Source organism: Petaurus breviceps, unplaced genomic scaffold (genome assembly GCF_028583685.1).
Source record: "Petaurus breviceps papuanus isolate PSGF00001 unplaced genomic scaffold, PetGlider_PUasm1.0 91041, whole genome shotgun sequence".
Lineage (NCBI taxonomy): Eukaryota > Metazoa > Chordata > Mammalia > Diprotodontia > Petauridae > Petaurus > Petaurus breviceps.
The window spans coordinates 6,005,260-6,020,879 of NW_027187400.1; the positions used below are offsets into that span (position 1 = coordinate 6,005,260).

Here is a 15,620-nt window from a genome sequence, read left to right on the forward strand (position 1 = left end):
ACTATTATTATTTTTTCTAACTCAGTAAAATAATTTTTAGTAATTTAATTGGGATGACATTAAATACACAGATTAATTAGGTAAAACTGTCATTTCAAAAAATATAGTGGCTTTACCTACCCATGAACAATAAATATTATTCCAATTATTTAGATCTGAGTTTATTTGTATAAAAAATGCTTTATATTTATGTTCACACAGTTCCTGTGTCTGTTTTGCCATGCATACAATCAGGTATTTTATACCATCTAAGTATTTTAAATGGTCTAAAACAATATTGGAACATATTGCTGACACATAGAGTAGTTTCTCTATTTTTCACTTTTGATTAAATCTATTTTAACTTTAACTTTGTCTGAGATCATGATTACTATTCCTGATTGTTTTTTACATAATAAATCCTACTGTTGCCCTTTATTTTATCTTTGTGTGTATCTCTCATTTTTATAACGTTTTCAGGAAGCAACATATTGTTGAATTAAAATTTTAATCTGCTATTCATTTCTGTTTTATGGGTAAATTCGTCCCATTAACATTCTAAGCTACAATTACTTGATGTGTATTTTCCTCCTTCCTATTCTTCCTCACTATCCTTCTCACCCTATTTGCCCTATCCCTCCTTACTCCTCTGCTTTACTTCTCCCTGCTACCTTGCTTTCCCATTCCTTAACCTACCCACCCCTCTAAAGTCCCCACCTTGTCCTCTCCCCCACCCTATCCCCTTGTCCTCTTATTTCTTTCTGAATTTAGAAGACTTTTAGACCTTTCACATTTCTGATGAGAGCAGGGTGCCAGCATTATTCACTCTTCCCATTACTAGCTTCTTCTATATAAATTTTTCCTTTTATGCCTCATATGTATGAGATAATTACTCCTTTTTATCTCTCTTCACAGTTTTATTTTTTTAGAATCATCCCATCATATTTAACTCAGCTCAAGCCTTTCTTTCAAATTACCTAAATAATGATGACAATCATAAGTGTACTGATAATATTTTCATATGTACAGAGTATACAATTTGACCTTATTGAGTGCCTTAAAATGGGTATTTAATGTTTACCTTATATTTACCTTATATTTCTGTGTGAAGTTTTCCCTTAAATTCTGGGGATTTTGTCACAAAAACCTAAAAGTCTTTCAGTTTGTTAAATGTCCTTTTTTTTTTTCCCATTCAGGATTATATTAAACTTTTCTGGGTAAGTTACCCTTGGTTGTAAGCCCAGCTCTTTTTTTTTTCTTTTTTGGAGGGGAGAAGGCAGGGCAGTTGGGGTGAAGTGACTTGCCCAAGGTCACACAGCTAGTAAGTGTCAAGTGTCTTCCTGACTCCAGGGTCAGTGCTCTATTCACTGTGCCACCTAGCTGCTCCCACGCCAGCTCTTTTGTTCTGTGGAATACAGTTTTCCAAGATCTACGGTTCTTCAATATAGTAGCTGCTACATCTTGTGTAATCTTTATTGTAGCTCCATGATATTTAAATTGGTTTCATTATTGTTGTTTCTTACATTTTCTCCTTAACCTGGGAGCTTTGAAACTGGGCTATGATATTCCGATAAGTTTTCCTCCTGGGATCTCTTTCAAGTGGTGATCAGTGAATTGTTATTTTCTATTTCTGTTTTGCCTTCTTGTTCTAGAACTTCAGGGCACTTTTCCTTGATAATTTCCTGTAATATTTTATCAAGATTCTTATTTTAATTGTAATTTTTAGGTAGTCTGACAATTCTTATATTATTTTTCCTTGATCTGTTCTCCATATCAGTTGTTTTTCTGATGAAACATTTTACTTTCTCTTCTATTTTTTCCATTCTTTTGATTTTGTTTTATGTTTTCTTGGTGTTTTAGAATGTCATTAGCTTCCTCTAGCCCAATTCTAGTTTTCAAGGAATTATTTTCTTCCTTAAGTTTTAGGTTCTCTATTTCTTTTCTCTGACTTTCTTTTCATAATTTTCTTGAACTGTTCTTATTTTTTCCCCTAATTTTCCCAAAGTTTTTGGTTTTATTTGGTTTTTAAAGACATTTTTAAGGTCTTCCAAGAACTCTTTTTGTGCTTGGGACCATTTAATATTTCTTATTGAAAAAAAAGTGGCTATTTTTAAGCTCCATTATCTTCCTCTGAATAGAACCCCGATCTTCTCTATGCCCATAGTAACTATTTATGGTTGGTTCTTTCTCTTTTACTTACTCAATTTTATTTATTTATTTTTTGTTTTATGTTATTTTTAGCAGCTATTAGTATAATCAAGTTGTAGTCCTGAAGAATGGGGAATAATGCCCAAGTCTCGGGTCATTCTTACTGTTATTTTCTAAGGTCTATCTCTTGGACCCAACTTTGAGCCCTCCTCTCCAAACTAGGGCCCCCAGCCACAATGTCCTACAAATGATCTTGCCCCCTGTGGTCCCTCAGGTGGCTACAAACTACAGCTGTCCTCTTTGCCCTAGAACTGAAACCAGGGACTCTGCTTTCTTCTAGATGCCCACAGCCAACAGGGTCCCCACCCTTCAGTACTGCACTCACCAGATGTGGGCTAGCTCCCTCTCCCTGCAACTGTAGCCCGGGGCATGTCTGGTTAGCACAGCTGTGCTTGGCATCCCTTGACAGTGGAAGGTCCTTCAGTCTTCTCCACTGACAGACACCCCACTGCCACCACTGTCTGCAAAATGAAAGTTTCTAAGGCAGACCCATCTGCTCCTAGGGCTTGGTTGTAGATTCTGCAGTTGGCCTGGAGATATTGGTCTGTCACTCAGGCTGAACCTCTGCTCCTGGAGGCCTGGTCTTTCCTGGTATCTTCTCAAATTGTCTTAGGAGGACAACAGCTTTACCTTGTGTTTATTTCTGCTGCTCTGAGGTGATGTTCTGTCTCTTTCTGGAAGAAATTTGTAGAGCTGGAAGTTTTCTGACCTACTCCAGCATCTTCCCAGAATCCTCTCTCCTGAAATCATCTTCCTAAAGCAAAGTCGTGACCGCATCACTCCCTTGCTCAAGAATCTTCCCTCTAGGATGAAATACAACCTCCTTACCTGGCATTCAAAGCCCCTCAGAATCGGGCTCCAACCTCCCTTTCCAGGCTTCTCCAGCTAAACAAGCCTGCTAGCCATTCCTCGTTTTGGGTATTTAATCTTCCCCTTCCTTGCCTTTGCCCATGCCTGGGACTGACTCCTTCCTCAACAATACCTCTCAGGATCCCTGGCTTCCCAGGGTCAGCTCATGGGCTTCCTCTTAAGGGAAGCCTTCCTGAGCCTCTCCCTTCCCCCACCAGTTGTTGGTAGTCAGTTCCATTATAATACACCTGGAAAACTCGACATTGTTTCAACTCACCTGATATATTAAGGAACATTGTGAGCTGAACTCAATTTCTTCCTGCAGAAACATCGAGAATGCAGAAAAACGGTTCCACTTCACAGTAAATCACAAGCTGCAACCCTTCCCACAAATAAACTTCCACAAGTCTTTGTTAAAAAAGAATGCCATGTAGATTGCATATCTTCTGGTAAAGTTGGTGAGTAGAGAAGGACTGGTCTACACCATCCCGCCCTCTGCCACACTCTTCACCCAACCCCACCTGCTCATGAAGCCCAGGGTGCTGAAGAAGCAATGGCCAAGGCTATTGCTGTGACTGGCCACTGTTTCCCATAGGATTTATGAATTTCTTAACCATTTAATGTGAAGAAAGCTGTGCTACCCTTTTTTATTGGGTTCCTATCTTTTTTTTTTCTATAATTATTTTTATTTATTTATTTGCTTTTTTTTTTTGCAGGGGAAGGCAGGGCAATTGGGGTTAAGTGACTTGCCCAAGGTCACAGGGCTAGTATGCGCTAAGTGTCTGAGGCCGGATTTGAACTCAAGTCCTCCTGATTCCAGGGCCAGTGCTCTCTATTCACTGCCCCACCTATCTTTTTTTCTAACGTATCATTAATGCAGGTTCTGAATGTTGGGCCCTTAATCCCACATTTTCCTTGAGGCCTGTGGTTTTTGTTGTGCCATCTTGCATAACTTAGTGATTTCTGGTAAACACATATGTTGCCCTACAGCAGAACCGTCTGTACTCTCTTTCTTTTCAAATTTCAATGGATATATTAATGGTACAGTGACTGGAACTCTGGAGTTGGAGTCAGGAAGACCTGAGTTCAAATCCGAACTCTGACACTTACTAGTTGTATGACCTTGTTGTAGCAAGTCACTTAACTGCTGTCTACCTCAGTTTCCTTATCTGTAAAATGAGGTGACAGGATTCAGTGATCTACAAGGTCCCTTTCTGCTCTACATCAGTGACCTATGTTACATTCCCCCAGGTAGAATGGAAGCTCTTTGAGGGCAAAGATAGTATTTTATTTTGTCTTTGAAGATCCAATGCCTAGCACAGTGCCTTGAATTCGGCAGGTGCTTGATAAATGCTTACTGGATCAGAATAGATTCCATTCCTGACATTCCACCTTTAGAGTTTTATTCCTTTGGATCTGAAAGTGTACATATCCTTGGAAGAAGAATTAACATGAGACTGAGGTGGGAGCACCCATAGAGGGAACTCTATATAGATATCTCAGAATTCAGTTTTAGGGATACCATAAGAAGGGTTTGGATGAGACCCAAGAAAGACCTTTGGGGTCAACAGGTCTGGGGAGATTGATATTTATTCCTAATAATTATCATGGAAGGGCCTATCCACTGGGTGAGAGTTAGTTTTTAAAGTAGATAGTACATCTGTAAATTCATTTAACCAGGCACATGGAAAAGCCAGTATGTCCCAAGACGCTGAATGAAGGAGTGAAGTCTTTATTATCAGCCCCCCTAGCCCCTCATTTTGTGGACCTTTCACTATTTCCTCAGAGGTCACTTTCCATTCTAGAACAAAAATATTTTTGGAGGCAGGGGTCTGGACAGGATGACCTTGAGGGACCCCTTCTGCTGACCTCATCTGGGGCCTCTTTCCATAAACACTTCCTGAGCTTTTACTATGTGCCTGAGAGACCATGAGCTCTAAGCCATAACCCTCTTGCAGCCCACTGTATTTGTGCGAAACAGGAGACCAGTATGTAAAAAGTGAATGACAAGAATTACTATCAAATTGCATGTGATTAAAGCAAAACTCTCCACGTACTCTATGGGATGGCAGGAAAAGTCTATTATAGTGAGAGAATAGACTATTAGAATATTTATATTCATTTTTATCTTTAAAAGAAAGAAATCAAGCTTTTCTAATAATTAATATGTGGATCGACACTGGCCCATCTCTCTTCTGTATGTCAGAAAGGCAAATGTCAAATGTCCACAAAGTAGAGGGGCTGACAGCGAAACCTTCACTCCAGTTAATCAGATTTATATATTATACCTTCTAGTTTTAGCTAAAATAACTTTCACCAAATGGACAAGCCATGTGATTCTATTAACAGAGTGAGGAAAGCAGGCCATAATTGTTTTCTGTGTGAATTTCAAGGAAAGAAGTGATAGATGTGAAATACCGTGGACAGGAAGGCTTCCTGGAGGAGGGGATATTTATGGTGGACTATATAGTCATTCAACATATGTAGGGACATAGATCTAGAAGGAACTTCAGAGGCCATCTAGTCCAACCTGTTCATTGTACAGATGTGGAAACTGAGATCCAAGGAGGTTAAGAAACTTGTCCAAGGTCACACAGGTAATAAGAATCAGAGATAGAATTTGAACCCAGGTTTTCTGACTGCAGGGCTAATATTCTTCCCATTATTTTGAGTGAGGTACTCAAGCATAGAGAAGAAGAAAAGGCATTTTAAGTGGAGGAAAATGATGACATCAGAAGTATGGAGGCAGGAATGAGCATGAGTGGGTTGGGGTAAAAATCAAGTTCCATCTGCTTGGGTCACCGAGGGTAGAATAGCTGGAAGGGGCCAAATCACACAGGGCCTTTTATACTAGGCTTAGACTTTATCCTATAGGTCATGGCAAGCCACTCCAACTTTTGAGCAGAGGTTTGATGTGTACAAGATTTTACGAAGATGAACTAATCGTGTCATTCAAAGCTCCTCACAATATGGTTCTATCCTAGAATGTGAGAGATCAAAGGAGAACCAGACAAAGTGAAGTATGGTGAAGGAAAGATATCTCTTACCTGAGTAGGTCAGGGAAGGCTTCACAGGGGAGGTGGCATTGGAATTGGGGCATTAGATCATTGAAAGCCGACATTAACCTCAGAAGTCATCTTATCTCATACCACACCCTTTCACAGACTTGATGTTCCAGCCAAATGGGACTATCTTCCATCACCCATTCTTGCTCTTTCCTCTTCCATCTCCCAGCTTTTGCTCATGCTGTCCTACATGTTTGGAACAGACACCTCTCTCCTCCATCTGCTGAAATCTCTCTCTTCCTTCAAGGGAAGCAGTGTGGTACAATAGGAAGGGCACTGGCCCTGGAGTCTTAGGACCTGAATTCAATTCATGGCTAAGAATTGGAAACTGAGTAACCATCAATTGGACAAGTTATGGCATATGAATGTGATGTCTGCAAGATATGAAGAACGGGATGGTTTCAGAGAAACCTTAGAAGACTTATATGAGCTGATGCAAGTGATGTGAAGTGAGCTGAACCAAGAGAACAAGTTATACCATAACAGCAACATCACAAAGACAAACAACTTTGAAAAACTTAGGAAGTCTGATCAATATGATGCCCAATCACAATTCCAAAGGACTCATGATGAAACATGTCACTCAGTGCATGATAGAGAGCTGGTGTGTACACAAAGGTAGATTAGGAATATTTTCTTTTTTGGTCATGGCTAATGCAGGAATTTGTTTTGCTCAGCTATATATAATTGTAACAGGTTTTGTTTTTCTTGCCTTTTTAGTTGGGGGGGGGACAGGGAAGTGAGAGGGAGAGAATTTAGAAGTGAAAATAAAATTAAACTGAATTTTAAAAAAAAGAGAAAAAGAAAAAAATGCCTGTTGAAGGGGCGGCTAGGTGGTACAGTGAATAAAGTACTGGCTTTGGAGTCAGGAAGACCTGAGTTCAAATCCGGCCTCAGACATTTAACACAAAAAACTAGCCATGTGACTTTGGGCAAGTCACTTAACTCCAATTTCCCTACTTTCTCCCCTTAAAAAAGCAAAAACATAAAAAAATTTTTAAAATACCTGTTGACTTGACTTCTCCAAGATTTCCTACCCTCCTGGTCCCTCAACCTCTTCATTTCCCATGATCTAAAGAGTCACTGACCTCAGCCACCTGAATGGGGAAGGAAATGAACATTTATTAAGCACCTTCTGTGTATCAGGCACTGTTCCAAGCACTTTACAAATATTATCTTATTTGATCCTGCCAACTCTGGGAGGTAGATACTATTATTATCTTCTTAAAGGCAGTTGGTGGTGTGGTGGATAGAGTGCTGGGCCTGGAGTCAAGAAGTTCTGAGTTCAAATCTGACCTTGTAAGTGTAAAGTGTAAAATGAAGATATTACAAGTACTTACCTTGCAAGGTTGTTGTGAGAATCGAAGGAGATAATATTTGTAAAAAAGCACTTAGTACAGGGCCTGGTGACTCATATGCACTATATAAATGCTTATTCCCTTCTTCTTCTCATTTTACAGTTTAGGAAAGTGAGGCAAACAGAAGTTAAGTGTCTTGCTCAGGGTCACATAGCTTGTAAGTGTCTGAGGTCAGATTTGAAATCAGGGCCTCCTGATTTCCAGGCCTGGTGCTTTATCCACTTCAGACATTCAGATTTCAATATGACCCATAATTGTGTTCCCACCATGATCTTTAATGCTTAAATTCCTCTTCCTTATGGTAATCTCCTGTCCTTCCATATTTCCCTCTGTCTGAACCTTCAGACTCTTTATCTCTCCTTGTTCTCCAAATCTATCGTCCCCTGTTCTGGCCTCACACTATGGTTGACCAGTCCAGCTATATTCTTACCTCTTGCCCTGTTGTCTTGTTACAGCTCATGCCTTGCCAAAGTCCAACCCTGGTGTGCCCCCTGGCACCCCTTTTCCTTTTTCCATTTGTATGTTGCTGAATGCTTCTCAAGAAAACCATACAACCATGTGTTCATTACAAATCTATGTTTGCTTATTTCAGCTGGACCCTACTGCTGCACGGCCATTCTTCTGGTCTTCTTTGATCTGCTTTCTCTTATATGCACTATAACACTCCTAGCCTTCTCTGCTCCCCTCATGGTCCTTCTACACTACTCATTCCCTCCACACAGAAGACCTCACTCTCTATTTTACTGAGAAAACAGATGTCCCTGCCATGAGTTCTCTCCCTTCTCATCTCTATATCTCTAGACCCTGCCTATTCTCTCTTCTTTTACTCCAGTTTCTTATAAGAAAATAACCCTTCTTCTTACTAAAACCAAGGCTTTGACTGGGCTTTTGATTTCATCCTCTCCTGAACTTGTGGGAATCTTCCCCTGAAACCATTCCTTCTCACTTATATCTTCAATCTCTTTTCATTTACCAGTTCCTCCAAATGTGCTCAGGTTTCTCCTGTTTTAAAAAAAATAACAAAAAAAAAACCCTCAAAGACCAAAAAAACCCGATTATTTGATCTTGATGTCTCCTCCAAATATCATCCTAGATCTGTTTTCTCATTCAAAGTCAACCTCCTAGAAGAAAATTAGTTTTTTCTCCTTACCTCCATTTCCTCACCTGCCACTCTTTGATTTTGACCCCACACTGCTCAACTGAAACTGCTCTTCCCAAGGTATAAATTATCTCTTAACTGATAAATCCAATAGCTTCTTTTTTTTCTTTGAGGGGGAAAGGTAAGGCAATTGGGGTTAAGTGACTTGCTGTAATGGGAATGCAGATTTGGAAGATCTTCCCTGCCCCTAGGCTAAAACGCACCTGAAGCCTGGGGAGGGAGGCTTGTTTTTCAGTAGATACTTCTTGATTGGCCAGTGAGTCAATAAGGTTGTTACATTCTCTGAGCCAGGAGAAGGCTATATAAGCCCTGATGTGTAGCTTTGTTTTGGAGCTCACTTTGAGAAGTGTTTTGTGATTTGATCTGAATTCTGGGAAGCCGTTGTTGAGAGTCCCCCGGCTTTGAAAAACCCAGATGTGGAAACCCAGATGTTGACTGGGTATGGATGTAATGGTTGGACAGTTTGGAAATCTGTCTACTTGATCTGTTTCTGTCTTGATAATTCTGCTTGTATGCTTTGAAGTTCGGGGTGCTGACCTTTTTCCCCTGAACAAGGTAAACGATATATGTCTGACTGATTAAAGTAAGCTCGTTAACCCATTTTGAGTTGCTTTCCTTTATCAAAGCAGATCCAAGAACCTGTGTTGGCAGACACCCTGGGGAAGCCGGGGTGCTTGCTGTTACACTTGCCCAAGGTCACATAGTTAGTGAATGTGTCAAGTGTCTGAGGCCACATTTGAACTCAGGTCCTCCTGATTCCAGGGCCAGTGTTCTATTCACTGCACCACCTAGCTGCCCCAAGAAAGTGCATTTCTTTAACCATTTCGCTTTGTCAGTCACCAAGTGTCAAAGCTGGTCAATTATCACCTCTTAAGGACAATTCCGAAGTTTGTTCATTCAGGCAGCTAGGTGGCACAGCAGATAAACAGGAGGAAGGAAGACCAAAGCTCAACTACAGCCTCGGAGATTTATTAGGTTTATGACCCTGGGCAAATCACTTGGGTTCTGTCAGCCTCGGTTTCCACATCTGTAAAATGGGGATAATCATAATACCCACAGTTTAGGGTTGTTGTGAGAATAAAATGAGATAATATTTGTAAAGTCCTTTGTAAACGGAGCAGCTAGGTGGCGCAGTGAATAGAGCAACGGCCCTGGAGTCAGGAGGTCCTGAGTTCAAATTCAGCCTCAGATACTTAACACTTACTAGCTGTGTAACCTTGGGCAAATCACTTAACCCCAATTGCTCTGCCTTCCCCCCTCCAAAATGCAAAAAAAAAAGTCCTTCATAAACCTTAAAGTGATATATAAAAGCTAGTTATTGTTATATCTATCTACCCATCTATTCATCCCTCCCTCATTCGTCTCTTGAATTCCAGTCCCATATCACCTTTTTTTCCATTGTCCTATCAGCATCTAAACATGTACCAAACCAAACTACATTGCCTCCCCCCTCCAAACTTTTCTGTTTTTGCTTGAAGGCACCACCATCCGCTGAATCACCCAGAGCCAGTTTTGACTCTTCTCTTTCCCTTATCCTCCACATCTAATCAGTTCCTCCAACAACCTCTTAATAGGCTTCCCTGATTTGAATATCTCTGCTTTCCAATCCATCCTCTGCTTAGCTGCCAAAAGAGCAGTACTGCACAGTCTATGGTACTCCCCTGTTCAACAATCTTCAGTGGCTCCCCATTCCTTTAGCATACAATGTGAATGTCTCATCTTGGCACATAGCCCTTTCTCCACAATCCTCCTCTTGTGTGTCTTTCCAGAATAATTTGGGGGCCAGGGTTTTGGCCCTGAAGCTCTGGGGAGTTCTCCAGTGGGAAAAGTTTGAGAAGCCCTGATCCTAGACAATTTGCTGTTCTTAATTTGACGTGGTGTCTCCTGCCTCCATACCTTTGCATAGGCTGTAACCCATGCCTAGAGTACACTTGCCTTTCACCTCTGCCTCTTAGAATCTTTATCTTCATTCAAGGCTCAGGTCAGGTACCACCTCCCAAGAGAAGCCTTTCCTGATTCCTTGGCACCTACTACAGTACTTTAGCAAGAGCAGAAATCTAGTACATGTTTATTAAGTTGAATTATTGTTAGTATTCATGGTAGAGGATACTGGCTTTCTCTACTGGGACTTTGCTTTAACTATGCTCACCTTCTGCTAGGGCCAACCCCACCTCATCCTACCCTGCCCCACACACCTAGGAAGGTGCTACATTCAGCTGTGATAATCACGTCAGTGTAAGAGAGAACTAGGGCAGGACACATTGGGTCCCTTCTTGGCTGGAGCCCATCAGCCTAGCAAGCGGAAGTACCCCCAAGGAAGATTGCATTTTGAGTGGTCAAGTGCCCATTTTGCATTTATTTTGGGGCCTCTAGGTGACCAGGGCTCTCCAACGGTCATTATAATTACACTTACCCTGGGTTAATACGTTGTATCTTCTCCCTGAAAGAGATTTCAGACCAGGGGACTGCCAGGGCCTGGGTTTAGGGACTGGGTTCACTCTCCTGGGATCCACCAGTTGACTCCACTATTATTAACAGCTATCCCATGCAATGCCAAATCCCAGTGACCTCAGCCTATGCTCTATGAGCCTATGAGGAATCAGCTGAGTGGAGGTGGGGTGGGGAAGTGATGCCCTAGAATTAGAGAGAGTAGAAAGATGCACTTAGGACCAAGAGACCCAGGTTTGGGCCCTCCTGGCCTTTTGCTGCATGGCTGTAGTCCGGCCCTACATTCTCCGTTCTAACTTTCTGTTGGAATCCATGACCCAGGACTGCCCCAAACTCTGAACTCACATAAACAATCCATTCTTGGGGACTTATCCCAAGAGATCATCTCTTTTTAGGTCAGTGCCCCTGGAGTTACTTCAAGGAATCTCCAAAATACTGCTCAATACACAGTTTCACCAAAGTTAGATAAAGGAGGTTGCCAGATCCTATATAAGTATTCAAGGTAATACACACAAACTGGGTATAGGACAGCTTTGATTTTATCCTACAGAAAAAGCAAGAAGACAAAAAGACTCACAGGAACCCATAAACAGACGCAGAAACACCTAAAGCGCTCAAATAACGTATCAGCTCCCCCCAGAAGGGAAATGAACTTGGAGGGTCTATCAAGGCAACCCTTTGGTATTCTGCTGAGTCCCTCTTTCTCACAAAGTTCTGCTTAGCCCCCCCAAATACATGCTACCACCCTGTGGCTTAGACTTGACCTAAAAGGCAAGCATACTTCGTGTATAGCTGAACAGTCTCTTTCCATCGATGTACATTGACTCATAGGAATAGTATAAGTGACTTCCAGAGAACCAGGAAAAGCAAAGGCAAAAAGAAAATCCCATGTATGAGGCATTTTCCCTCTTGCAAAGAACTCTAGCAAAGATCTGGAAGAACAGTAGACCAATTGAGGAACAGCCCCAATCATATGATATGAGAATGCAATGGATTATAAACTGTGTGACATGATTAACATGAACAATACAGAGGACCATGGAAGACATATGGACTCATGGGAAATGAAAGAAGCAAGACCAAGAAAGCAATAGCTGTGATACTCACAACAATGGAAAAGGGAAGAACAACAAAAAAGGGAAACTGAGCAATGGGTAATTAATTATAAGCATTACTCTTGGCCCCAGAGAAGAAACGAGAGAATTCAAATACCTCTATTTCCTTGCAAAGGTTGGGTACCATGGCTATGGAGATGGCCTATACTATCAGACTCGGTTGATATGTTGGTTGGTTTTGACTTTTATTCTTTGTTACAAAGGATATCTCTGTGAAGGCAATGTGGTATAGTGGAAAGATTGTGCCTTCTGGAGTCAGAGGAACTTGGTTCAAATCCTGCTTCTGACCCCAAGGAAAGTCACATAATCACCTCAGTCTCAGTTGTTTTATATATAAAATGGGTGTACGTTGGACTAGATGTTTTCTGAAGTGGTTGGGGGGGGTTATATCTATAAATGAAGGCAATATAAAAGGAAAAGATGCCAATACTTTTTTTCAGTTGTGGGGGTAATGGTGGCAAGGTTCAGACATTCCCCCCACAATCATGCCACGGCTTTGGTTCTTGAACTTTAGAGACTGCACTGGTGATCCAGTGATCCAGAAAGACCTCAGGAAGCATGCTGCTGGGGGAGTCTTCCCTCCCTAGAAGGCTGGGGCCTAAATGCTCAAACTTAGGGACTCTTGAACCTGGGATCACGCACATGACAGCTCCCAAGACAGTTGCCTTCCTTTCTAGGGCCAAGCAGGTCTGCATATATCCCTTCCTACTAGATGTAGTATTCCTCAGCAAGAAATTTTTCACTGTCCTGGCTGCTACTGTCTTTTGAGCTCTCAGGACCTCTTTTCTCAGACCATAGTAAGCATGTGAACCTCTCAATCAATAAGTATTCTGACTGCAACCATATCTTGGGATGGGAACGTCCCCTCTCTGACTTGTGCATTGGACTAGCCTGTGGTCCAAACCAAAGGCAGCCATTACTGGAGGATGGGGACAGGGAAAGGTGAGATAGGAACAGAATTTCCTCTTCCACTCCATTATGCCCTCAGAAGAAAGACTAAAGCAAAGGGTGAAAAAGTCCAGGAGACACAGTTCATGTCTGCCAGTTTGCTTTTAGAGATCCAGAGAGGGGCAGCTCCCCAGAAGAGGCCATTCTCTCCAGTCCCAGGCAGTGTCCTCTCTGCAAGGTGCTGCTGGGCATTTATTTGCCTAAGCTATGGACAAGTATCTTGTAGAGGTCTCCAAATGAAAACTAGAGATCTGAAATCTCATCAAATTAATCGGGGAGCTCCTCAAATTGATCAGACTCCCATGATTATGTTCTAAGGCCTTTCCCAGCTCTGACATTCTGTGTTCTGACGCCCTCCTCAGCTCTGACATTCTGTGTTCTAAACCCTTCTCAGCTCTGACATCCTGGGCTCTAAGGGCCCTTCCAGCTCTGACATCCTATGTTCTAAAGTCCCTCCAACTTTGACATTCTATGTACTTTTATTCAGATTCTCTAAGTTCCTTAGCCTAATAAATAAGGAGAAAGGGAGATGGCAGAGGAAAAGAAAATCCCCAAAACACCCCTCAAAAAATTTTGAGGAGCAATGATATACAAAGAAAAATTGAATTAGGTCCTTGGATTGCAAGGAATTAACCAATAGGTCTCTGACTTAGATTGAAATCTATCCCTCTTCCCCCCCACACACACTATAAACTTCCCCATCTGCTCCCCAAACCGCATTTCCTTTCTCAATCAAGTCCCAGGATGGTTAGGGATGAAAGTCAGCTGGGTTGGGCCCCTTCTTCCTCCTTCCCCACTGACCCCTCCTTTGTCCTGGGCAGGGCCCAGCAGGGAACAGGAGCCAGTGTCTCCAGGGGTTACCAACCTCAGCCAGGGCTTCCTAGTTGATAACAAGGTTACAAAGGCAGTGGGGAGTGAGAGAGAAAATGCGAAAAGTGGTGTCCCCATAGCAGCTGCAAAGAAGGTCCTTACATTTTGGAGTCTGACCAGGTTTACCTGCCATGGCCCAGCACAGAGCTCCCTGGGATAACCTTGCCTCTCCCTTGCCCCCTCATCTTACCTGAAGGAAAGAGGGAGGGCGGGGCAGGGGATGGCGGCCCTCAGGCTGAACTGCTCAGTTTCTTTTGGCCTATCTCTCCTTTCCTTCCTCTGCCCCATGAGATGGAAGGGGGGGGGGAGGCTGTGCAGAGCCAAGTGCCAGATGGTTTTTCCATCCTGGGCAGGCCTGGGCAGTCCCTGGAATGTTGGTGGAGGTGGGGCAAGGGGAGAAGAGAGGAAGGCAGTCCCCAGCCTGTGGGGTATGACATATAGGGCCCCCTATCAGCTGGTTGCTATGGGAACCATCGTCCTCGTCCCCCTTCCAATCTACCCCCAGATCAGTACCCTTGATTTCCTGGCTGTTTCCAGGAATCCCTGGGGGTGTGTAAGGAACAGGTGTGGGGGTGGGGAGGAAGGTACAGATCCCACAATCTGCAGGTCCCTCTTCCCCCAGCTTCTGACTACTTGACCCTTTTGACCCCAGAGTCTCCTGGCCCCCTGCCTACCCATACTGTGCTCCTCTGGCTGGTAGTGCTTCAGGTGCTGTCCCAGCCAGGTACCTGTGCCCACCTGAGGCCTCACAGGGGTGGGTTGGGAGGGGTAGTACTGAAGGGAGAACAACATGGCCTGTCTTATGGAGCAGGGAAAAAAATCACTGGATTTGGAATCAAGAGACTTGGCTCTGATTCTAGACTGGCACTTAACCAGCTGAGTAACCTTGGGACCATACCTGGCATTCAGTTCCGCCTCCGTGAAATCAGGGTGCAGGACTAGATGTTCTTCCTGCTCAAAGTTGGGACCTGCCATTTTCCTGCCCGTCTCAGAACCTACCTTAACCCTGACCTGACCTTTGCTCTTTCCCAGCACTGACGGGCTCCCACCCCTACCCAAGGCAGACCCAGGGGCAGTCAGACCCAGGCCCCTGACAGCCAGGCCCTGAACACTGCTCCCTGTCCCCTCAACAGACCCAGGGGCAGTCAGACCCAGCCCCCTGACAGCCAGGCCCTGAACACTGCTCCCTGTCCCCCCAACAGACCCAGGGGCAGTCAGTCCCAACCCCCTGACAGCTAGTTCCTGAACACTGCTCCCTATCCCCCCAACACACCCAGGGCCCATTAGATTTCTTCTAGGAATTCTCCCTGCTGAAATCAGTTCACCCTGAGACTGGGACCAGTCTCTCTTCCAGAACTCTCTTCTAGCCCAGTCCCAAGGAGCTGTGCCTCCATGAGCCTCGAAGAAGTCACCCAGATGCCTTATAGATGGGAATGGAGGGATAGAGAAAAGCCCAAGGAGACAGAGGGAAAGATAACCAGATCTCCTCCCACCCTGGGTGATGGGATCTTGCTCTGAGAAATAGCACAATGCAGCCGAATGAGAGCTGACTTGTGGGACAGAGTAGCTGAGTTCAAATCTCACCTAGTATATACATATAATATGGTGCCTACAATGTGTC

At 43.2% G+C, this 15,620-nt stretch overlaps 1 long non-coding RNA gene across 1 annotated transcript; it reads right to left on the reverse strand.

Annotated features, from left to right (window-relative positions):
* Positions 1-1,005: 1,005 nt before the first annotated feature.
* On the reverse strand, positions 1,006-14,298 carry LOC138154008 (uncharacterized). The gene is made up of 4 exons (XR_011166530.1): positions 14,190-14,298; positions 7,108-7,198; positions 3,314-3,355; positions 1,006-2,990 (listed from the first exon to the last, which is right to left on the reverse strand). It is a non-coding gene; the product is annotated as an uncharacterized lncRNA (long non-coding RNA).
* Positions 14,299-15,620: the final 1,322 nt, after the last annotated feature.